This window comes from Moschus berezovskii, chromosome 21 (assembly GCF_049115385.1).
Source record: "Moschus berezovskii isolate FMDL1 chromosome 21, NW_MosBer_1.0, whole genome shotgun sequence".
Lineage (NCBI taxonomy): Eukaryota > Metazoa > Chordata > Mammalia > Artiodactyla > Moschidae > Moschus > Moschus berezovskii.
The window spans coordinates 41,720,807-41,744,629 of NC_142480.1; positions in this window are offsets into that span (position 1 = coordinate 41,720,807).

A 23,823-nucleotide genomic window follows, 5' to 3' on the forward strand; every position below is an offset into this window, starting at 1 on the left:
GCAACTATATGGCAATAAAATGGTTAACCTGGAAGAAATGGACAGGTTCTTAGAAAAGTTCAATCTTCCAGTACTGAACCAGAAAGAAACAGAAATTATGAACAACCCAATTACAAGTACTGAAATTGAATCTGTGATCAAAAAATCTCCCAAAAAAGCAAAAGCCCAAGACCAGATGGCTTCACAAGAGCATTCTGTCAAACATTTAGAGAAGAGCTAATGCCTATCCTTCTAAAACTCTTTCAAAAAATTGCAGAGGAAGGAACACTTCCAAACTCATTCTATGAGGCCACCATCACCCTGATACCAAAACCAGACAAAGACAACACAGAAAAGAAAACTGCAGGCCAACATCACTGATAAACATAGATGCAAAAATCCTCAACAAAATTTTAGCAAACAGAATTCAGCAACACATCAAAAAGCTCACACACCATGATCAAGTTGGGTTTATTCCAGGGATGCAAGGATTCTTCAGTATATGCAAATCAATCAATGTGATATACCATATTAACAAGCTGAAAGATAAAAATCATATGATAATCTCAACAGATGCAGAAAAAGCCTTTGACAAAATTCAGCACCCATTCATGATTAAAACTCTTTAAAAAATGGGCATAGAAGGAACCCACCTCAACATAGTAAAGGCCATATGTGATAAGCCTACAGAAAACATCATTCTCAATGGTGAGAAGGTCAAAGCATTCCCCCTAAAATCAGGAACAAGACAAAAGTGTCCACTTTCACCACTAGTATTCAACATAGTTATGGAAGTCCTAGCTAGAGCATTCAGAGAAGAAAAAGAAATAAAAGGAATCCAGATTGGAAAAGTGAAAGTGAAGTCACTCAGTCGTGTCCGACTCTTTGCGACCCCATGGACTGACTATGGCCTACCAGGCTCCTCGGTCCGTGGGATTTTCCTGGCAAGAATACTGGAGTGGGTTGCCATTTCCTTCTCCAGGAGACCTTCCCGACCCAGGGATTGAACCCATGTCTCCCACATTGCAGGCAGACGCTTTACTGTCTGAGCCACCAAGGAAGTCCTAGATTGGAAAAGAAATAAAGCTCTCACTGTTTGCAGATGACATGATACTGTACATAGAAAACCCTAAAGATAGTATTAGAAAATTACTGGAGCTAATCAGTGAATTTAGCAGTTGCAGGATAAAAATCAATACCCAGAAATCACTTGCATTTCTATATACTAACAATGAAAAATCAGAAAGAGAAATTAAGGAATCAATCCCATTCACCATTGCAACAAAAAGAATTAAATATCTAGGGAAAAACTTACCTAAGGAGACAAAAGAACTGTACACAGAAAATTATAAAACACTGATGAAAGAAATCAAAGATGACATGAACAGATGGAGAGATAGTCCACATTCCTGGGTAGGAAGAATCAATATTGTGAAAATGACTATGCTACCAAACATAATCTACAGATTCAATGCGATCCCTATCAAATTACCAATGGCATTTTTCACAGAACGAGAACAAAAAATTTCACAGTTTATATGGAAACACAAAAGACCCCAGTAGCCAAAGCAATCTTGAGAAAGAATGGAGCTGGAGGAATCAACCTTGCTGACTTCAGATTACACTACAAAGCTACAGTCATCAAGACAGTATGGTACTGGCACAAAAACAAATATAGACCAATGGAACAAGAGAAAAAGCCCAGAAATAAACCCATGCACCTATGGGTACCTTATTTTTGACAAAGAAGGCAAGAATATACAATGGGGGGAAGACAGCCTCTTCAATAAATGATGCTGAGAAAACTGGACAGCTACATGTGAAAGAATGAAATTAGAACACATCCTAACACCACACACAAAGATAAAATGGATTAAAGACCTAAATGTAAAACCAGAAACTATAAAACTCTTAGAGGAAAACATAGGCAGAAACACTTGATGACATAAATCAAAGCAAGATCCTCCATGCCTCACCTCCTAGAGTAATGGAAATAAAAACAAAAGTAAACAAATGGGACCTGATTAAACTTAAAAGCTTTTGCGAAGTAAAGGAAACTATAAGCAACGTGAAAAGACAACCCTCAGAATGGGAGAAAATAATAGCAAAGGAGACAACTGACAAAGGATTAATTTTCAAAATATACAAGCAGTTCATACAACCCAATGCTAGAAAAACAAACAACACAATCAAAAAGTGGGAAAAAGACCTAAACAGACAGTTCTCCAAAAAAAGACATACAGATGGCTAACAAACACATGAAAGGATGCTCAACATCGCTCATTATTAGAGGAATGCAAATCAAAACCACAATGAGATATCACCTCACACCGATCAGGATGGCCATCACCAAAAAGTCTACAAACAATAAATGCTGGAGAGGGTGTGGAGAAAAGGGAACACTCTTGCACTGTTGGTGGGAATGTAAATTGATTTAACCACTATGGAAGATGATATGGAGATTCCTTAAAAAATTAGGAATAAAACCACCATATGACCCAGCAGTCCCACTCCTCAGCATATACCCTGAGGAAACCAGGGTTGAAAAAGACACATGTATCCCATTGTTCATTGCAGCACTATTTACAATAGCTAGAACATGGAAGAAACCTAGAAGCCCATCAACAGATGAATGGATAAAGAAGTTGTGGTACATGTATACACAATGGAATATTACTCAGTCATAAAAAGGAATGCATTTGAGTCAGTTCTGATGAGGTGGATGAACCTAGAACCTATTATACAGAGTGAAGTGAGTCAGAGATAAATACCATATTCTAATGTACATATACAGAATCTGGGAAAATGGTTCTGAAGAATTTATTTACAGGCAGCAATGGAGAAAAAGACATAGAGAATAGACTTATGGACGTGGGGAGAGGGGAGGAGAGGGTGAGATGCATGGAAAGAGTAACATGGAAACTTACATTACTATGTGTAAAATATATAGCCAGCGGGAATTTGCTGTATGGTCAGGAAACTCAAACCGGGACCCTATATCAACCTAGAGAGATGGGATGGGGAGGGAGATGGGAGGGAGGTTCAAAAGGGAGGGGGTATATGTGTACCTATGGCTGATAGGTTTGACAGAAAACAACAAAATTCTGTAAAGCAATTATCCTTCAATAAAAAATAAATTTAAAAAGAAAACTTCAATCCAGATGTATTATTAATGGTCATCTTAGCATTTAGAGCATTAGTATTTTTATTTGTTTGGGTAACTGTCAGACTTCCAAATATCATATAACATGGCATCTAGATAAAATAATGGGAAAGATTCTAAGTGAGCTAAATTATTGATGAGACTTGCTTTTGCAGTAGATGAGTGAGTATCATGAAGTAAGTGCCCAAAGGAAGTTTTCAGCCTCTCCCTCATCTTTGGCTCGGACATTTTCATTGACTGTTAACTTTGTTTTAATTATGTGTTGACGTTCCTTCATTTTTTATCTTGGTCAATATTAGGAGGAACTGAGGTATAATTATTTCTGATTTGTTCTGTCTTCCTCCGATGAGTATTATAAAAGTTGTCCTATCTCTAAAGCATCTTGTGCTTTTTATAGGAACTTTTATGCAGGGGCTTCCATGGTGGCTCAGTGGTAAAGAACCCGCCTGCCAATGCAGGAGACCTGAATTCAATACCTGGGTTGGGAGGATCCCCTGGAGAAGGAAATGGCAACCCACTCCAATATTCTTGACTGGGAAACCCCATGGACATAGGAACCTGATGGGCTACAGTCCATGGGGGTCACAAAAAGTGAGACAGGACTTAGCACCTGAATAACAACAAAGTGACGTAGAATTATAGGTACTGTCAGTGTTTTCCTAGATTCTTCACATTTTTCTTCTTGGGTGAGCGTGGTCAGTGATACCAATCTTAAACATGTTAAACAATGCTTTAGGATCTGCTTAGGATCAATATTAGAAGCTGTTTTCACTTGTTTGTTATTTAATAGTAGTACTGGAGGTTGAACTTACAGTGCCCATATTTGAATGATTTTTTAAAAATCTGTATTGTACCTTCATCAGAAGACTTTACATCGCATTAATAATAAAAAGTGAGGGACTTCCCTGGTGGTCCAGTGGAAAAGGTTCGATTCCCTGTCAGGGAACTCAGATACCCGATGCTGCCTGATGTCGGCAATAAAAAAGGTCAATAAAAGCCAAATTTATTTAAAAATATATATATATATTTAAAGTGAGGGACAGGGTGGCCTTCAGTAACTAACTGTCCTTCATTGTGGCAAAAGTGACTTGTATGTTACCATAGTGTAAAACCAGTGCTTTTGAATTGTGATCCTGGAGAAGACTCTTGAGAGTCCCTTGGACAGCAGGGGGATCAATCCTGTCAATCCTCAAGGAAATCAACCCCTAAATATTCATTGGAAGGACTGATGCTGAATTTGAACCTCCAATCCTTTGGCCACCTGGTGCCAAGAGCTGACTCCTTGGAAAAGACCCTGATGCTGGGAAAGATTGAAGGCAGAAGGAGAAGGGGGCAGCAGAGGATGAGATGGTTAGGTAGCATCACTGACTCAATGGATGTGAATTGGAGCAAACTCCAGGATACAGTGAAGAACAGGGAATCCTGGTGTGCTGTAGTCCATGGGGTTGCAGCCAGACAAGCCATAGCGATTCAAGAACAACAACAAAACCATTGACATACCTTCTATTATAAAGACCATTGGCTATTAAGTGGCATCTTTTTGGAAAAATGAAACACTGTTGTAAATGTAGCTTTCATAAAATATGTCATGTATGGATGTGAGAGTTGGACTGTGAAGAAGGCTGATCGCTGAAGAATCGATGCTTTTGAACTGTGGTGTTGGAGAAGACTCTTGAGAGTCCCTTATACTGCAAGGAGATCCAACCAGTCCATTCTAAAGGAGATCAGTCCTGGATGTTCATTGGAGGGACTGATGCTAAAGCTGAAACTGCAATACTTTGGCCACCTCATGCGACGAGTTGACTCACTGGAAAAGACTCTGATACTGGGAAAGGTTGAGGGCGGGAGGAGAAGGGGACGACGGAGAATGAGATGGCTGGATGGCATCACCGACTCTGTGGATATGAGTTTGAGTGTACTCCGGGAGTTGGTGATGGACAGGGAGGCCTGGCGTGCTGTGATTCATGGGGTCGCAGAGAGTCGGACACGACTGAGCGACTGAACTGAACTGAACTGAACTGAATGGTAGCTGCATTTATCCCCACAGTTCATGCTGTTTTCTTCCTCAGTATCACAAAGTTTGAGTCTTATACTCTCTTCTCATTCCTAGTATATTTTTTTCTGTTATTTATTTTGGCCTTTGGTGGTTGTGTCAGCAGGAGTCTTTATCAGGATACTTTTAAAATTCCACACTCTTGTTTTTGACCTCTTGTGCCATTTTAGGATTGACAGTGTAATTTCAAGGCATATTGAAAATTGCTGGATGCCTGCATTCCCTCTTCGGTTAATCTCTGCATTTCACTTCTTCTGTGACTGCATTATGTGTCTGTGAAAATTGAACAGCTGCTTCAGGGACAGCTGAATTTTAAGTCAGCTGGAACTTTGGATGGAGAAATGTCCCAGTGCATCAGTCAGTTTCATCAGCCTGTCCTAACTTCAAACATTTTATAATCTACCCAGAAGATATGGCAGTTGTTGCTTATTTCAACTGAGCAGCTTAACTGTATCAAAGGCAACCTTCTGTTCACTCAATAATATTTAGTTTTAATTATAGTGAAGTATTTGGAGAAATCTGAAGGGCCAGTTAGATATTCAACTTTAAGCTTGCGTTCTACCGCATGGTGCCACTGAAGTAGAACCGTGTTGCTGGGAGCCAGTACACTTCCTGCCTGGTGACGTTTGTGCATGCGCAGTCAGCCGCAACGCTTTCTTAGTCTACACATCTGCTTGGCAGGTAGCAGAGTTATTTAACGTTGATTGGATGAGGCACCTTAACATCAGGACTGACTAAAACGTCAGTGTTAGACCTAAGGAAACCCAGACCTGTATTCAGAGTTGTGCCCCTCCTACCCCAAGGCAGACTTCACTCCAGCCAGGGTCTCTGCTTCTTGCCTGCAAAGTTATGAGTAATTATGTGCAGTCTTCTTCTGCTGACTGATAGCCAGTCCTGCCTAGCAAAAATTATGATTATTTTTATTTGAAAAAAAAAATTTAATTTATATTGTACTAAAATACAAGTAACGTATGGCAAAGTTGAATCTCCAATACTTTGGCCACCTGATGCTAAGAGCTGACTCATTAAAGACCCTGGTGCTGGGAAAGATTGAAGGCAGGAAGAGAAGGGGATGACAGAGGATGAGATGGTTGGATGGCGTCACCAATTCAATGAACATGAATTTGAGCAGGCACCAGGAGATAGTGGAGGACAGGGAAGCCTGGCATGTTGCAGTCCAAGGGGTTGCAAAGGGTTGGACACAACTTGGCAACTAAACAACAAAAACACAACATGTAATGTAAAATTTACCATCTTAATCTTTAAGTGTACAGTTCAGTAGTGTTAATTACATTTGCATTGTTGTAAACCAACCTCCAGAACCGATTTCATCATGCAGAACTGGAGCTCCATGTCTATTAAACAACTCCTTAACCTCCCCTCCTCCAGCCCCTGGCAGACACCATTCCACTTTCTGCCTCTAGGAATTTGAATTTAAACTAACCATGAATTATTTTGTTCTGTGTGCCAGTTGATACTGGACGTGCCAATATCCTCACTCTAATATCTGTTTATCTAGCTTGGGGAATGTTCCCATTCTTTGTTCTGCAGTATTACTAAATTTTACAAAATTAAAGGGCCATGGATCAGTTGTTCAGATTTAAGTATATAGAATGAAATTATTCCAAATAAAAATATTTTAATAAAATAAATATATAAAATGAAAATATTTAAAGTTATGTTTAAATATCCATTCATTGATTGAGGAAATGTGCCAAGGTGGTCTATTGCCGGAAGCCTGGTTTTGCTTTTGTGCAGGTGTGGTGGTTCTGATGGTGTGGCCCCCACAGTGACGCCCCCTCCCCTTATTTCCTGCCCTTCCTGGAGAAACTGCCTGCTCCCTCCCTGGCCTGTGAGGCCCCCTGGACCTCATCAGTCTCTGCAGACTGACAGGTTGAGTTAATGACAGCTCCGTGTGCCCATCACATGGCCTCTCCTCTCACACGGCCGCTGCCCTCATTACAGGACCCTTGTGCCTGATCCCTGTCTAGAACACCTTCCACCCTCATTTTCTAGGACTTCTCTCCAGTTGGACTCTTGGTTCTCCAAACTCCTGCTCATGCTTCAGGCCCTACCCTTTGGTCACTTTCAGAGGGGGCTCTCCCTGACCCTTTACCCCTTCTCATCCTCCCTTCTCCCACATCCAGACCTGCTCTCCTGGCTTCACCTTCTGCTCATCTCTTGTACCATCTGATGTTCGATTTTACCAGGCATTTGTCTGTCTTTCTCACTGGAGTAGAGGTTCCCAAGACAGAGCCCCAGACAGGTGACTCCACCTTGTCCCCTGGACCATATGTGTCCCAAGGCAGGTGGGGTTTATGGAAGAAGCCTGTGAACAGAGGAAATGAGCCTCAGTCCCCATGGACACAGCTCTGCATCACTGTGGGTGCCCCACCGCCATGGGTCCAGTGGGTCCCTGTCAGTGGGTCAGTTCTTGTCTGCAGGTGCTGCCTTTTCTGGTCAGCCCAGGTCACTGAGTGCCTGGAGGTTTGTGATCATTAGGCCAAGAGCCAGACGGAGGGAGAGCAGCTCTGATTCTGTCCTGGAGGTGCCAGCTGGATTCCTGTCTGGGCTTTGGGTTTTTAAGAACCTTTTCCTCATGTCCTCAGACAGGTTCTATTTCCAGCCCAGCAGTGTCTAGAATATTCCCGCATAACTTTTCAAAGCTGTGGGGCTCACGTGCTGTCTACTTTTCATTTATTTTAGAGAGAGCTTCTTTGTACTTGTGTTTAGAGAAAACGCCTACAAACTGCAATGGTATCACCTACATGGATCTGAGCAAACTCCAGGAGATGGTGAAGGATGGGGAAGCCTGGTGTGCTGCAGTCCATGGGGTCGCAAAGAGTTGGACACAGCTGAGCCACTGAATAACATCATCTACATGGAACCCCAGGTGGCTTTAGCACTTTTTGGATCATGCTGTTTAGGGAGATCACATGTGCAATTTGTAGTGTTAAATCTTGCCTTATGTTGCTGTTGTTCACTCACTTAATCATGTCCGACTGTTTCTGACCCCATGGACTATAGCCCATCAGGTTCCTCTGTCCATGAGATTTCCTAGGCAAGAGTACTGGAGTGGGCTGCCCTTTCTTCCTTCAGGGGATCTTCCCAACCCAGGAATCAAACCCGAGTCTCTTATGTCTCCTGCATTGGCAGGCAGGTTCTTTACCACTGTTGTCACCTGGGAAGCCCCCTACAGATAGTTATTGGTGCCTTTTCTTGTGCTGAGAACTGCCCTTATTTTTCTCATTTTGTCTGGAACAGTGACAACTTTGTCTCTAGCCAGAGTGTAGTAACCACAACTCAGACCCCACTACTTTTAAGCTTCCCCTCTGTGACACCCCATGCTCACCCCATTCTTTGTAGGGTCGCCTGTGATGGACTGAGATGACCAGAGGTTTAACTCATCTCCTCCCTAAAAATAAATCAGCTCTCAGCCCTTAAAAGAACTTTGGATTTCTCCTTATGATCTCAGCACTTCATTGCTGAAAGGGATTAGGTATTTTTCAAACTGAGAAGCCTAATCCGGGTCATTTATAGACATTTGAGAAGTATTCTTCTTTATCCTGTGCTTCCATACTGTTGCTAAAGCAACCCTTTCTTCATGGTGAAATAAACCCCTGACATATTTTTCAGAACAAGAAGGGATATAAATAAAAGAGCTAAGTGCAAAACCATCATCGTAATATCCTGGCAGCTCAGTGTTCCGTTTATGGGTTTAGAGAGTCAAGAGCCACATTTATAGAACTTATTTTTTGCCTCACCCAGCAGCCTGTGGGATCCTGGTCCCCCACACCAGGGATGGAACCAGTGGCCTCTGCAGTGGAAGCATAGAGTCCTAACTACTGGACCAGCAGGGAATTTGAGCCACATTTATCAAGTCTGACTTGACGTTGCCACAGAACCCTTTTAAATTATGGGCCCATCCATCGTCTCAAAGACCCACGTGAGAAAGTCAGTTCTCTATATTCAGAATTGTGAGAGGAGGATTAGGTCAGAGCTGGGTTGGTTCAAACATCCCATGTGTTCCTTGTTGGAAAAGAGAGAGAGAGATGTTTCCACCCAGGGCCTCCTGTGCTAGTGTAGTTTTGGGTTGAATTTTCAGATCAGTCATTCAGTTGTGTCTGACTCTTTGCGACCCCATGGACTGCAGCTCGCCAGGCTTTCCTGTCCATCACCAACTCCCAGAGCTTGTTCAAGTTGGTGATGCCATCCAACCATCTCATCCTCTGTCGCCCCCTTCTCCTGCCTTTAGTCTTTCCCAGCATCAGAGTCTTTTCCAGTGACTCAGTTCTTCGCATCAGGTGGCCAAAGTATTGGAGTTTCAGCTTCAGCATCAGTCCTTCCAATGAATATTCAGGACTGTTTCCTTTAGGATTGACAGGTTTGATCTCCTTGCTGTCCAAGGGACTCTCAAGAGTCTTCTCTAACACTACAGTTCAAAAGCATCAATTCTGTGACACTCAGCTTTCTTTATAGTCCAACTCTCACATCCATACATGACTACTGGATAAACCATAGCTTTGACTAGATGGACCTCTGTTGGCAAGGTAATGTCTCTATTTTTTAATACGCTGTCTAGGTTGGTCATAGCTTTTCTTCCAAGGAGCAAGCGTCTTTTAATTTCATGGCTGCAGTCAACATCTGCAGTGATTTTGGAGCCCCCAAAATTAAAATCTGTCACTGTTTCCATTGTTTCCCCTTCTATTTGCCATGAAGTAATGGTGCTGGATGCCATGATCTTCATTTTTTGAATGTTGGGTTTTAAGCCAACTTTTTCACTCTCTTCTTTCACTGTCATCAAGAGGCTCTTTAGTTATTCTTCACTTTCTGCCATAAGGGTGGTGTCATCTGCATATCTGAGGTTATTGGTATTTCTCTTGGCAGATTTCGCATGATGTACTCTGCATGTAAGTTAAATAAGCAGGGTGACAATATACAGCCTTGACGTACTCCTTTCCCAACCAGTGTATTGTTCCATGTCTGGTTCTAACTGTTGCTTCTTGACCTGCATACAGATTTCTCAGGAGACTGGTAAGGTGGTCTGGTATTCCCATCTCTTGAAGAATTTCCCACAGTTTGTTGTGATCTACACAGTCAAAGGCTTTGGCATAGTTAATAAAGCAGAAGTAGATGTTTTTCTGGAACTCTGTTGCTTTTTTGATGATTCAGCAGATGTTGGCAGTTTGATTTCTGGTTCCTCTGCCTTTTCTAAATCCAGCTTGATCATCTGAAAGTTCTCAGTTCATGTATTGTTGAAGCCTGGCTTGGAGAATTTTGAGCATTACTTTGCTAGTGTTTGAGATGAGTGTAATCATGTGGTAGTTTGAACATTCTTTGGCATTGCCTTTCTTTGGAATTGGAATGAAAACTGACCTTTTCCAGTCCTGTGGCCCCTGCTGAGTTTTCCAAATTTGCTGGCATATTTACTGCAGCACTTTCACAGCATCATCTTTTAGGATTTGAACTAGCTCAACTGGAATTCCATCACCTCCACTAGCTTTGAACGTAAGAAGTCACCCTTTTTATGGGTCACATAGAGTCCAATATGGGGCTTTGCAGGTGGCTCAGGGGTAAAGAACCTGCCTGCCAGTGCAAGAACCACTGTAGATAAGGGTTCAATCCCTGGGTGGGGAAGATCCCCTGGAGGAGGAAATGGCAACCCACTGTAGTATTCTTGTCTGGGAAATCCCACGGACAGAGGAACCTGGTGGGCTACAGTCTATGGGGTTGCAAAGAGTCAGGCACAACTAAGAGTCCAATATGGGCAGCAGTGTGCAGTTCAGCCTGACACATACTCTCTAGAACTCGAATCCTTGGGCCCTGACAGAGCACAGCTGAAGCGACTTCTCAGTGAAACAGATCCAAATGTAGACCTGCTCTCTTTGCCAGTGCCCACCATGTCTGCTCCCAGCTCGTTCCTGAAGCCGCAGTGGACTTTCCTTTCTCCTTCCCCTCAAGGACAGCCTTGAGTCTTGGTCTGCTGGAGTGGGAAGTTCTTTTGCTCTCAGGGAGGAATGCCAGACTCTTTTTTTTTAATCTGGGGTGTCTTACTGGCTATTGGAGGAGGGAGAACTCCATAGTGAGGCTGGTCAGTGTCTGAAGACAACCCTTGCCCTGATCAGTGCCTTTGGGATGGACCATGTAGGTCTGGACTATGAGAAGCTTAATAATGGCCATGGTGGACCTTTCTCCACATTTTTATGGACTTCATAACCTCAGCCACCCTGAGATTCTTTTTTTTTTTTTTTTTTGACAGTGCCAGGCAGTGTGCAGAGTCTTCGTTCTCTGACCAGGCATTGAATTCATCTATGCCCCCTGCATTGGGAGCACGGAGTCTTAACCACTGAACCACCAGGGAAGTCCCCATTCTGGGGTCCTTATACTACATAGTGAAATTGAATTTCTCACCAGATCAACAGGTATAGCCTAAGAAGTATTTCACTTGGAAATAATGAAGGCAGTATCGCTTGTCCCTGAGTCTGGTCTAGCAGTTTTCTCCTGGTCACTTCTCTGCCTTTTGCTTCTCCCTCCCTACTGGTCACAAGTTCATCTGAAGCTGAAGCCTAGAGTCCTTCTGTAGGGTCACCATGTCTGATATGTTTAAAGCTTACTATAGACAAAATGCATACTTTTTATGATTAGAGGAAAATGCAAGTTGGCTGAAATTCTTCTGGAGTTGAAGTTGGATGTGCTGTGGATTTGGGAGCAGATGGACATGGTGCCCAGGAAGAGGATCAAGGCCTCATTGGTCCTGTCCAGCACCTCCTGCCTGGACAGCTGTGGGCGAGTTCCAGCCTCAGTTTCTGCCCTTGCTGAGTGGTGATGAGGAGTCTGTTTTGTGGGAAACCCAAGATCAAGGAGAATTCACTGAAATAGTCTGTCTACAGTGCACAGTGTTAGTCCGAGTTAGTACGACTCTTTGTGACCCCATGGACTGTAGTCCGCCAGGCTCCTCTATCAGTGGGATTCTCCAGGCAAGAATACTTGAGTGGCTTTCCATGCCTGCCTTCAGAGGATCTTCCTGACCCAGGTATAAAACCTGTGTCTCCTGCATTGCAGCAAATTCTTTACCACTGAGCCACCAGGGAAGCCCCTACAGTACATAAAACACATGCTAAATCAGGCTCATCTCTTGCTCTGACAGAGCCGAGAATAGTGTGGGAGGGTCTGCTGTCTTTGGGTGGTGAATATGTCACCCAGTTTCAGGGGATAGTTCAGGATCTTGGCTGTAATCCCTGGCCTTCTGTTTAATGTCTTTTCTTCATTTTCTTTGAAATACCAATGGAATTTATATATTTGATAAGCATGTCAGTCTGAGATCTGTTTTCAATTCTTGGGAAGATTTTGGATTTGTAGGTTTTGAAATCTAGTTGGGATAAATTCCAATTTCTCCTTTTTTGTTAAAACAATATAAATCTGTATTTGCTAGTACAGTCAGCCCTATGTGTCTTTGGGTGCTGCGTTCACAGGTTCAACCAACCACAGATTGAAAATATTCAGAGAAAAACCCTCAGAAAGTTCCAGAGAGCAAACTTGAATTTTCCATGCTCTGGAAGCTATTTATATAATATTTACATTGTATTAGATATTAATGGAGATGATTTCACTTTATGGAGATGATTTGAAGTGTATGGGAGATTCCTGATCCTATATCCAGATAAAACTATAGTTCAAAAAGATACATGCACCCCTGTGTTCATAGCAGCACTATTCACAATAGCCAAGACATAGAAACAACTTAAGTGTCCATCAACAGAGTAATGGATAAAGAAGATGTGGTACTTATATTCAATGGAAAATTACTCAGCCATAAAAAAGAATGAAATAATGGCATTTGCAGCAACATGGATGGACTTACATATTATCATGCTAGGTGAAGTAAGTCAGAAAGAGAAAAACAAATACCATAGGATAGTTATCTGTGGAATCTAAAAAAAAACGACACACATGAACTTATCTGGGAAACAGAAACAGGTTCACAGACAGAGCAGACTTGTTGCCAATGAGGAGGAGCAGTGAGAGGGAAGGACTGGGAGTTTGGTGTGAGCAGATGCAAACTATTATTTATAGGATGGATAAATAACAAGGTCCTACTGTATAGCACAGGGAACTATATCCATATCCTGTGATAAACTGTGATAGAGAAGAATGTGAAAAAGAATATGTATAAGTGAATCATTTTGCTGTAGAACAGAAATTAATGCAACATTGTAAATCAACCATACTTCAATAAAATAAAATTCAATTCATCAAGTTCAAAAAAAGTGTATGGGAGGATGGGCGTGGGTTCTGTGCAAATACTGTGCTGTTTTATATGAGGGACTTGGTGTATATATGGGGTTCCTGGAGCCAGCCCCTTGTTGATGCCAAGGGATGACTGACTGCACAGCATCACAGAAAGTTGTAAAAGTGGAAACTCAGGCTAAGCACTAGTTCAGTTCAGTTCAGTTCAGTCGCTCAGTCGTGTCCGACTCTCCACGACCCCATGAATCACAGCACACCAGGCCTCCCTGTCCATCACCAACTCCCGGAGTTCACTCAAACTCATGTCCACAGAGTCGGTGATGTCATCCAGCCATCTCATTCTCGGTTGTCCCCTTCTCCTCCCGCCCCCAACCTTTCCCAGCATCAGAGTCTTTTCCAGTGAGTCAACTCGTCGCATGAGGTGGCCAAAGTATTGTAGTTTCAGCTTCAGCATCAGTCCCTCCAATGAACACCCAGGACCGATCTCCCTTAGAATGGACTGGTTGGATCTCCTTGTGGTACAAGGGACTCTCAAGAGTCTTCTCCAACACCACAGTTCAAAAGCATCAATTCTTCGGCAATCAGCTTTCTTCACAGTCCAACTCTCACATCCATACATGACCACGGGAAAAACCATTGCCTTGACTAGACGGACCTTTGTTGGCAAAGTAATGTCTCTGCTTTGTAATATATTATCAAGGTTGCTCATAACTTTCCTTCCAAGGAGTAAGCGTCTTTTAATTTCATGGCTGCAATCAGCATCTGCAGTGATTTTGGAGCCCAAAAAAATAAAGTCTGACACTGTTTCCACTGTTTTTCCATCTATTTCCCATGAAGTGATGGGACCAGATGCCATGATCTTTGTTTTCTGAATGTTGAGCTTCAAGCCAACCTTTTCACTCTCCTCTTTCACTTTCATCAAGAGGCTTTTGAGTTCCTCTTCACTTTCTGCCATAAGGGTAGTGTCATCTGCATATCTGAGGTTATTGATATTTCTCCCAGCAATCTTGATTCCAGCTTGTGCTTCTTCCAGCCCAACGTTCCTCATGATGTACTCTGCATATAAGTTAAATAAGCAGGGTGACAATATACAGCCTTGACGTACTCCTTTTCCTATTTGGAACCAGTCTGTTGTTCCATGTCCAGTTCTGACTGTTGCTTCCTGACCTGCATACAGGTTTCTCAAGAGGCAGGTCAGGTGGTCTGGGATTCCCATCTCTTTCAGAATGTTCCACAGTTTATTGTGATCCACACAGTCAAAGGCTTTGGCATAGTCAATGAAGCAGAAATAGATGCTCTTCTGGAACTCTCTTGCTTTCTCCATGATCCAGCGGATGTTGGCAATTTGATCTCTGGTGCCTCTGCCTTTTCTAAAACCTGCTTGAACATCTGGGAGTTCACGGTTCACATATTGCTGAAGCCTGGCTTGGAGAATTTTGAGCATGACTTTGCTAGCGTGTGAGATGAGTGCAATTGTGCAGTAGTTTGAGCATTCTTTGGCATTGCCTTTCTTTGGGATTGGAATGAAGACTGACCTTTTCCAGTCCTGTGGCCACTACTGAATTTTCCAAATTTGCTGGCATATTGAGTGCAGCACTTTCACAGCATCATCTTTCAAGATTTGAAATAATTCAACTGGAATTCCATCACCTCCATTAGCTTTGTTCGTAGTGATGCTTTCTAAGGCCCACTTGACTTCACATTCCAAGATGTCTGGCTCTAGGTCAGTGAACACATTATCGTGACTATCTTGGTCATGAAGATCTTTTTTGTACAGTACCTGGAATGTTAGGTCCATGAATCAAGGCAAATTGGAAGTGGTCAAACAGGAGATGGCAAGAGTGAACATAGACATTCTAGGAATCAGTGAATTAAAATGGACTGGAATGGGTGAATTTAACTCAGATGACCATTATATCTACTACTGTAGGCAGGAATCCCTTAGAAGAAATGGAGTAGCCATCATGGTCAACAAAAGAGTCCGAAATGCAGTACTTGGATGCAATCTTAAAAACGACAGAATGATTTCTGTTCGTTTCCAAGGCAAACCATTCAATATTACAGTAATCCAGGCCTATGCCCCAACCAGTAACACTGAAGAAGCTGAAGTTGAACGGTTCTATGAAGACCTACAAGACCTTTTAGAACTAACACCCAAAAAAGATGTCCTTTTCATTATAGGGGACTGGAATGCAAAAGTAGGAAGTCAAGAAACACCTGGAGTAACAGGCAAATTTGGCCTTGGAGCACGGAATGAAGCAGGCTAAAGGCTAATAGAGTTTTGTCAAGAGAATGCACTGGTCATAGCAAACACCCTCTTCGAGAAGACTCTACACATGGACATCACCAGATGGTCAACACCGAAATCAGATTGATTATATTCTTTGCAGCCAAAGATGGAGAAGCTCTATACAGTTAGCAAAAACAAGACCAGGAGCTGACTGTGGCTCAGATCATGAACTCCTTATTGCCAAATTCAGACTTAAATTGAACAAAGTAGGGAAAACCACTAGACCATTCAGATATGACCTAAATCAAATCCCTTATGATTATACAGTGGAAGTGAGGAATAGATTTAAGGGACTAGATCTGAGAGATAGAGTGCCTGATGAACTCTGGACGGGGGTTCGTGACATCGTACAGGAGACAGGGACCAAGACCATCCCCATGGAAAAGAAATGCAAAAAAGCAAAATGGCTGTCTGAGGAGGCCTTACAAATAGCTGTGAAAAGAAGAGAGGCGAAAAGCAAAGGAGAAAAGGAAAGATATAAGCATCTGAATGCAGAGTTCCAAAGAATAGCAAGGAGAGATAAGAAAGCCTTCCTCAGTGATCAATGCAAAGAAATAGAGGAAAACAACAGAATAGGAAAAACAAGAGATCGCTTCAAGAAAATTCGAGATTCCAAGGGAACATTTCATGCAAAGATGGGCTCGATAAAGGACAGAAATGGTATGGACCTAACAGAAGCAGAAGATATTAAGAGAGGTGGCAAGAATACACAGAAGAACTGTACAAAAAAAAAAAAAGCACTAGTTGAGCTCACTTAATTTGCTCAGCTCATTGGTCCTCAAGAGACTTTAGCTTCAGGGTGGAAGAGGTTGCTCTTTGGCACATTAGCAACCAAGTCTGTCTGTGACTGCAGCTTCTCACGTAAGTTTCTAGAACAGCTCGTACTGGAGCTACTGCAAGTGTGTGGGAGGTACTGCTTTGTGTGTCTGCCAGTGGGAAGGTATGGTCATGTTTTCTGCCTATGATTGTAAAGAGATGCCTAAACCAAGTGGATTTTTTTCATCATGCATCTCAGCTGTGAATACCACACGTTAGAAACACTCTTTACTGCTTGTATAACTGCATTTTATTCTTTAAGAATATATTTAAAATATGTTTGCCAGTTTTTGTAAACAAAGATCACATCTTGAGCTTTTTGTTTACCAATGATGTTTTCTGAATAAAATATGTTCTGCAGGTCACACTGTAGTGAAATAAATTGAAAACTACTCCCCATAATATAGGATAAACATTAAAAATGGAAGGTTTCAGGCAGGCTTTTAATCCCTTGGCCCTTCCTTCTCCCATGTTTGGTTCTTCCCCAGTCAATCCTGTTTTTTCTCTTTCAAGTTTCTCAAGCTCTGAGCCAGAAATCTGCCTGACCTCCCAAACCCTCGTCATGGTGGTAGATGGCTGTTATTCTACCCCTGCCGACTTTCCAAATTTTAAATGCTTTTAATGTGAAATTCTGAATTACTTTACATTTTCATGGTCAGTTTTGAAGTCTGGAATGTCTGTGAGGAGTTCTGGTGAAAAAGCTATGAGGCATTTAAAATATGTTTCTTGCATGGGTGGGTGAAACTGCCTGCTCCTGGAGAAGGGGACCCTCCTACACTGTTGGTGGGAATGTAAACTGGTGCAGTCACTACGGAGAAGAGTATGGAGATTCCTTAGAAAACTAAAAAGAGAGTTACCATATGATCCTGCAATCCTACTCCTGGGCGTATATCTGGAGAAAACTCTAATTTGAAAAGATACATGCATTTCAATGTTCACTGCATCACTATTTACCATAACCAAGACATGGAAACATCTTAAATGTCCATCGATAGATGAATAGATAAAGAAGATATGGTGCCTATATACAATGGAATATTAGCCGTAAAAAAGAACTAAATGGTGCCATTTATAGCACCATGGATAGACCTAGAGATAATCATACTAAGTGAAGTAAGTCAGAGAAAGACAAATACCATATCACTTAGAATTCATGTAGAATCTAAAATATGACACAAATGACCCATGTGCAGAACAGAAATGGACTCACAGAACAGAGTTCTTGTGGTTGCTGAAGTTGCAGGGTGTGGGGAGGGATGGACTGGGAGTTTGGGATTAACAGATGCAAACTATTATATATAGGATGGGTAAACAACAAGGTCCTACTGTATACCTGCTAAGTCACTTCAGTCGTGTCCGACTCTGTGCGACCCCATGGACGGCAGCCCACTAGGCTCCGCCATCCCTGGGATTCTCCAGGCAAGAACACTGGAGTGGGTTGCCATTTCCTTCTCCAACGTGTGAAAGTGAAAAGTGAAAGTGAAGTTGCTCAGTCTTGTCCGACTAGTAGCGACCCCATGGACTGTAGCCCACCAGGCTCCTCTGTCCATGGGATTTTCTAGGCAAGAGTACTGGAGTGGCTTGCCATTGCCTTCTCCGTACTGTATAGCACAGGGAACTAACTATATTCAGTCTCCTGGGAGAAATCATAATGGAAAAGAATATTAAAAAGAATGTATACATGTGTATAGTTGAGTCACCTTGTTGTACAGCAGAAATTAACACAACATTATAAATCAGCTAGACTTCAATAAAAAAATAAATGGAGCTAATATATGTAAATGCTATGTAAGCTCTAATGTAGAATTTATTAACCCATTTGAATTTGGTCACATCAATGACCCTCTCTTTACACTATTCTCTGTAACACAGGGTTTAAGTGTATATTAATCATATCTTTTAATTTTCTATATTTGATGCTTTGACATTTTGTGGTCTTGTCCACCTTGGAGAGACTGCCCCTCCCAGGACTAGGGAGTCCCTGTAGATAGCAGGTGACCCCCTGCAAGGGAGCCTTGCAAATCCAGACCAGCCTGTCCACACTGAAAATCCCCAACCCTCTCCCCTGAAGGGCTTTCACACTTTGGACACTCTCTGCCTGTCCACCTGCTTTGTCCACCCCCGGGGCCAGGAACCAGACATCTGGGGACCGCCTCTACCCCCTCTCCAATTATCCAAACCCACCAAGGCTAATCCTGCTTACCCTGCGTCACCCAGCCCATTCTTTCCTATGGGAACCACAACAATGGCCTTATTTCCCCTTCCCCTGTCTCCTGACTGACCCTGGTGCTTCCCCTCGGGGCCCTGCATAGCCTGCTGTGCCTCTTGTTTCTAGAAAACTGTGAGTGAAAAGCTCCTCCCTCATGAGAGGCATTCTGTGTCTGCAGGTCTAACCATACCCGATCAAAACAAATCCCGTACCTCATCAAAACACCATACCTGTCCTGCCTGTACACTGATATTCATGGAGAGTGTGCATGAGAGCACTTGCAAGGCTGAAGGCAGTGATGCTGATGACATGTGGCCTTCCTAACCTGGATCAACGTCAGAGCCAGGAGGCAGGTAGAGGAGGGAACTTTTAAAAAATAATTTTATTTATGTATTTAGGCTGTGCTGGGTCTTTGTTGCTGCGATTGGGCTTTGTCTAGTTGCAGAAAGCAGGGGCTACTTTCTTGTCACAGTGCACGGGCTTCTCATTGCAGGGACTTCTCACTGTGGAGCACAGGGTCTAGGGCATGCAGGCTTCAGAAGTTGCACCACATGGGCTCAGTAGTTATGGCTCCTGGTCTCTAGAGCACAGGCTCAGTAGTTGTGGTGCACAGGCTTATTTGCTCCTTAGCAGATTGGGTTTGCGGAGAAGGCAATGGCAAGCCACTCCAGTACTATTGCCTAGAAAATCCCATGGATGGAAGAGCCTGGTAGGCTGCAGTCCATGGGGTCACTAAGGGTCAGACACGACTGAGCGACTTCACTTTTTCACTTTTCACTTTCACACATTGGAGAAGGAAATGGCAACCCACTCCAGTGTTCTTGCCTGGAGAATCCCAGGGACAGGGGAGCCTGGTGGGCTTCTGTCTATGGGGTCACACAGAGTCGAACACGACTGAAGTGACTTAGCAGCAGATTGGGTTTGAGTTGTTATGCCCTGAGTCCGGTCCCCCCATACTGGTAGAATAAGACACTCGCAGCAATGCAAAAGCAAGAATGGGGTTTATTTCTAGCTTGAGCTAGGGCTCATGCCTCCTCCAGCGCAGTGGAGTGCGGACAAGAGCCTGGAGCCCAGGTCACAGCGGTTTTTATAGTCTCAGATTACATAAGCACTTATTTTTGTTCAAAAGATCAAGCTGGCAGAAGCTCATTGGCCAGTTCATGCGTGCGCAGAAGCTCATTGGCCAGTTCATGCGCACGCGGGGTTTTTCTGGGGGATTTCCGTTTTTCCTCTGATTGGTCTGATTTTTGGAGCCTGCCGGACTTTTCTAGGGAGGAGTTTCTTATTTTTGGCGCCAGCGGGATTTTCTTAGGGAGGAGCTTCTGTGAATTTAGCCTCCACCCTGTCTCCAGGAAATCGAAATTTAGGCCTAAGCAAGGTCTCAGGCCTATCACGGCTACTCAGATGTCAGGGCTCCTAACAGAGTGAACTCCGGGAGTTGGTGATGGACAAGGAGGCCTGGCATGCTGTGATTCATGTGGTCGCAGAGACGCGACTGAACTGAACTGATGTGGGATCCTACCCAACCAGGAATCGAACCCATGTCTCCTGCATTGGCAGGCAGATTCTTTACCACTGATCCATCAGGGAAGCCTGAGAAGAAATCTTGAGTTCAGTTTGGTGTCCTTAGGGCTGAGGTATCTGATTCCTCATCCTGGTGACTGTTTCTTGACAGGGCCCTAGAAAAAGGTCTGGGGATCTTTGTCTAGGTGCTGCAGGCTCCAGTTCTGGAAGTAGATGCAGTTACCCAAGAAAAGCGAACATGGTGATGAGAGGGTAACAGGCAGAAAGGTCAGGGGTCTCCAGAGGAAATAGGCTGCAAGTGTCAGACATTTTTTTTTTTATCTCTCCCTTAAACAGCAGGAGGAAACAAACTATAAGTGTCAGATTGTTTTCCTTCTCTATACAAAATTAAAAGGAGGTTTCTTTTAAAATTCTGTGTTGCCATGGCGACACCTGGTTCCACCTGAACTTAACTTCTCAAACCCTTGAGCTAACCAGTGTGTTTTTCTTATGGAAATGTTCTTCTTAAGCTATGTTAATGAAACTATGTATTTGCTTTGGAATTTGCCTTTGCTCAAAATGGTCCCACCTAAGTGGAAAGGTACAGAGGAGAGAGCTGGGTCTCAACATTCCACAAGTAAATGTCTAATTAATCCCCTGAATATCTGTACAGTACAACCTTTTTTCAGCTGTGCCTACTCTCCCCTTCTCAGTCCAGGGACCCTCTGTTTTATGCTCTCCAGGTAATGATTCAGGTGTCTTTGCCAGGGAAATGGAGCACATTCACCTAGCTCCACAGAGTAGGTTTAGCACTAACTGCTTCGTAAATAGATTTGTAATCAATCCTCCTGTTTTTAATCTCAGCTCCAGAGATACCTGTTGTCACCTATTCCTAAGACTTGGGGATTCTGAGATGTAAACTGGGTTTCTTCTTGTTCTTCTTCACTGAGAGCTGAAGATTCAGCTTTTGAATCTCCTTATAAAAATTGTGGTGGTATTGTCTCCTCTCTGGTTCTTTTTAAAAAGACTTATACCTGTCTTTAAAAAGAAAAAATTATTTCTGTGCAGGTTTGCTGCTGCTGCTGCTAAGTCACTTCAGTCGTGTCCGACTCTGTGTGACCCCATAGACGGCAGCCCATCAGGCTCCCCCGTCCCTGGGATTCTCCAGGTAAGAACCCTGGAGTGGGTTGCCATTTCCTTCTCCAATGTGTGAAAGTGAAAAGTGAAAGTGAAGTCGCTCAGTCGTGTCCGACCCTTAGCGACCCCACGGACTGCAGCCTACCAGGCTCCTCCGTCCGTGGGATTTTCTAGGCAAGAGTACTGGAGTGGCTTGCCATTGCCTTCTCCGGCTGTGCAGGTTTAGAGGAAGCCAAATAAGTATTTGCATTCAGTCTACCTTCTTTACCAGATAGTCCATAGCCTCAAAAGAAATTACTCAGAGCTTGAGCCAGACCGACTTGGGAGATCTTTTGGAATTATTGAAAAATTTTAAACACATTTTTATTACTTATAATGCCCAATAACAATTAAAGGTCCTTAAAAAATCTTGCAGTAGGCTACTAATTATTTGTATGGACCTTTCCTGATCAGAAACCTAAAAATGCTTTATTATGATTTCTATTGATCAACAAATGTTTATTATACAATGTCTTATGTCAATTATATATCAATATGACTATAAGCAAACAAAGACTTATGGTAAAACATTTATCAAACCTTGTTTTTAGTAGATGAAAGTTACACCATCATCACTTCTGGCTGTATAGGATCAAATCAGTGAGCTTCTTTTCTATGTCAGTCACTGACAGACTTGGCATTATATGGTTTCTTTCCTTCTCTTTGGCCCCTTTTTCTTTCTAGGTAGGAAATAAGCCGGGGAGAAGGCAATGGCAACCCACTCCAGTACTCTTGCCTGGAAAATCCCGTGGGTGGAGAAGCCTGGTAGGCTGTAGTCCATGGGGTCGCGAAGAGTCGGATACGACTGAGCGACTTCACTTTCACTTTCATGCATTGGAGAAGGAAATGACAACCCACTCCAGTGTTCTTGCCTGGAAAATCCCGTGGGTGGAGAAGCCTGGTAGGCTGTAGTCCATGGGGTCGCGAAGAGTCGGATACGACTGAGCGACTTCAGTTTCACTTTCATGCATTGGAGAAGGAAATGACAACCCACTCCAGTGTTCTTGCCTGGAGAATCCCAGAGACGGCGGAGCCTGGTGGGCTACCGTCTATGGGGTCTCACAGAGTCGGACACGACTGAAGTGACTTAGCAGCATGAGCAGCAAGACTTTTTTTTCTTTTCTCAAACCTTGGGCTGATAATAGCTCAATAAACCAGTATTCATATCAATTGTTTTATGGCTGGGGGACTACACACACCTTGTGCCATCCTATCTCAAAAATGCAATTTGTGGGAGAGGGGCCTGGTGAAACTCCCTCAGCTTTGAGGTGTCCCTCTTATCTGATTGATAGCTTTCTAACAGACATAAAACATCAGGCTAAAGACTAGCAAGGGGGCACTGTTTCTGCCCCCTTCTGATATCTATGTCAGAAGCTTTCTCTATCTCTCTTATACTTTAATAAAACTTTATTACACAAAAGCTCTGAGCAATCCACTGGCCCCAGATTGAATTCCTCTCCTCCGGAGGCCAAGAATCCTGGCATCTTTCACGGCTCGGCAACAACCTTTCAATGAGAACCCATGGCTGAGGACAGAGCTCCGGGAATCAGTGGTGTCCTAAGGGAAACTAGGAGAGAAGTCAGAACAGGAGATGGGGGAGTGGTACCAGAAGTGGGAGAAGAAGAGGAGAGGAGTGTCCAGGGGCCTGAGGAGGTGTGACAGCAGAGCCCACATGGCAAAGACGCCAGGACACGTAAGGGCCACCTGGCATCCTCTGGGTTTGGCAAGGAGAGTACTGACTGCCTGGAGCAGCTGGGGCAGAAGCTGGATGGTGGGAGGGAGGGTTAGGATGTGAAGGGGGTGTGTCGAGAGGGAGTCAGGAAAGAGGAAGTGGAGGCGGGCTGGAGGAGGAGACAGGCTGGAGGGGGAAGCAGGGTGAGATTTAGGAATGGTGTGCATTTGTACAGACAGTAGAGAGGAGGGCAACGGGAAGATCTGAGACCCAGGATCTAGGATGCACGTGGGGAGCCTGGTCTCCTCTGGTGACTCCCCCCAGGGGAGCGTCACAGTTGTAGGTGAGGTTATGGTGATGGGAAAAGCCAAGTGAAGACATATCATCTGGACTTCTGTTGTTGCTGTTGTTACTAAGTAGTGTCTGACTCTTTGGGACCCTATGAACGTCCTCAAGGTTTCTCTGTCCATGGAATTCTCCAGGCAGGAATAATGGAGTGGGTAGCCTTTCCCTTCTCCAGGGGATCGTCCCAACCCAGGGATCAAATCCGCATTGGCAGGCAGATTCACTGAGCCATCAGGGAAGCCCACCTGGAACTCTTGGTGGCCTTTATCATAGGCTTCCCAGCTGCTCATTTTAGGAAGTAAAACCCCATTCATGGTTGTTTTAAGAAACACATGAGTTAATTTTTTTTTGGAAGACAATGTCTGGCACA